At 38.7% G+C, this 2,462-nt stretch overlaps 1 pseudogene; it reads right to left on the reverse strand.

The window, feature by feature from the left end:
• Window positions 1–291: 291 nt before the first annotated feature.
• On the reverse strand, window positions 292–829 carry LOC102398791 (annotated as a pseudogene).
• Window positions 830–2,462: the final 1,633 nt, after the last annotated feature.

The following is a 2,462-nucleotide window of genomic DNA, read 5'->3' on the forward strand; positions in this document are numbered from 1 at the left end:
TTTTCCCTAAAAGTACCCTGTCATTTTACAGGATCTATACCTTAAAACTTTTCATATTAAAAATACAGGTTAAATATGAAATTAGTAAAATTCAGCATATCAAACATCATGCTGAGCAAAAACAAGTCCAAAAGAAAAGTTGCCATGTATCAATAGAATAGTTCCCACAGTATTTAAGATGTTTCCTATGTAAATCATATTTGAATGCAATTTTTAGAACCATATTTAAATGTATTTTGCAATTTGTTAACTAAGCATCCACATTTTCCTTCCACCACATAATCGGTTCCTCTGATTACGTTGGCAACATCTGCTAGGATCCACAAAATGCAGCAAGAAGATCAGTTATTTCTCATGATTCGAGAAATCTGGTCCACCTTTAGTGTAGTTTCCTGAGATTTCTGCTCCACTGAAGTCAAAACCAGGATTTTCTTTCTGGAATCTCCCTAATGTAAGTTTTCTCTGCATTTGGTCTTGAACCCAAGGGTGAGCTGTATATTCATATTCTAGAAGATAAGTCCAACAATTTGCTGCATCTCTCCTCATCTTTGTAAAAACAATATGGATCATTTTTCTATCCTCCAGAGTCCATGTTCCCTCATCAGCTATTGTAGAGTCAAAGAGTTTGCCCTGCCACTACCTTGAGGATCTTGTGGCCACCCATGGCCAGTGCCACATGCTTGCTCTTCAGGCCGCACTGGATGTCCTGGGCGCGAGTGTCTGGCGGTACTTGAACTTCAGTGAACACCTCCTTCGAGGTCTTGTACCATTGGCTCCACTGGGTTCCACATGGAACCACCCCACTGCAAGCCTCAAATGGGGCTGACATACTCTAGTTGATTCCTGGCCACGGTGGCACCAAGCAAGCAGCTATTCTACTTTTTCATAATTGTTTTAGCTATTCTTGTTCTTTTGCCCTTCCATTAATTTGTTTTTTGTCCTTCCATAAACTTTTTGAATCAGCTTGTTTATATCTACAAAAAAAATTCTGCTGGAATTTTGATTGACATTGCTTTAAATGTATGGATCAATTTAGTGAAAACAGACATCATCACTACATTGAGTTGACCAGTCTACGATACTTATCTCTATTTATTTACTATTTATTTAGGTCTCGATTTCTTTCATTAGCATTTTGTAGCTTTCAACACATAGATCTTGTGCATGTCTTGTTAGATTTATACCAAAATATTGCAATTTTGGAAAACGGTAAGTTTTTTCTGAAGAGGAAATTAATATATTAATGGAGATAATTTGTAAGACTTCTTGTTACATATGAAATGAAACTTAGTGGATATCTCTGGGCACATAACTTTTCAGCTGAAAGGAAAGCCTTCTAAAACTTAAAATTTTTATAATAACTTAAGAATCTATTTGATCACTATAGAAGCAACATATACTCATCATAGAAATCAGAGCATTTGAATCAGTTCTAATGAGGTGGATGAAACTGGAGCCTATTATACAGAGAGAAGTAAGTCAGGAAGAAAAACACCAATACAGTATACTAACGCATATATATGGAATTTAGAAAGATGGTAACAATGATGCTATATGGGAGACAGCAAAAGAGACACAAATCAAAGAACAGACTTTTGGACTCTGTGGGAGAAGGCGAGGGTGGGATGAGTTGAGAGAATAGTATTGAAACATGTATATTACTATATGTGAAATAGATCTCCAGTCCAGGTTCGAAGCATGAGACAGGGTGCTCAGGGCCAGTGCACTGGGATGACCCTGAGGGATGGGATGGGGAGGGAGGTAAGAGGGGGTGTTCAGGATCGGGGACACATGTACACCCATGGCTGATTCATGTCGATGTATGGCAAAAACCATTACAATATTGTAAAGTAATTAGCCTTCAATTAAAATAAATTAATTAATTAAAACAAAGAAATCAGAGTAAATAATACTCATCATAACTCATCAGAAAATGGTGTTTAAAATTTTTGGTTTCTAATTTATAAAATTGTAGTTGTATGTAAATACAGTAAATTTTATGTGTTGATCTTGTTATCTTTCAACCTTGGGATTTTCTTTGACTCCCTCCCAGGCTGCCAGATGTGAAAAAGCCCACAGAGTGCCAAGCCAGCAAATGACCCTATGCCCTCCTGAAGCTGTACCCTCACTACAAGAGGTTCTTCCAGGTGCCATGGTGCCAAGTGCTTCACCCTCTGAAAAGATCATGGGCTGGCCTGCCAGGTACCTGCCCACTCAGCCTAAGCCCTCGGACCCCAGAAAGTAGAGGTTAGAGTTGCGATAGGTTTTTTTGCACCAGAGAGGAATCTAAAGACAGCTATACCAGTACCTACTGTGTACTAAACTCTGACTGGTGCCCGAGAAGGCTGCTAGGGATGGGAGGAGGCAGGGTCAGGCCTGCACATTGACTTATGGCAATTTCTGTCTATAATCTCATTAAGCAAGAATGTTCTCCTTTCTTTTGATGCAAGAACAATCTCAGC

Source organism: Bubalus bubalis, chromosome X (genome assembly GCF_019923935.1).
Source record: "Bubalus bubalis isolate 160015118507 breed Murrah chromosome X, NDDB_SH_1, whole genome shotgun sequence".
In the NCBI taxonomy this organism is placed as follows: domain Eukaryota; kingdom Metazoa; phylum Chordata; class Mammalia; order Artiodactyla; family Bovidae; genus Bubalus; species Bubalus bubalis.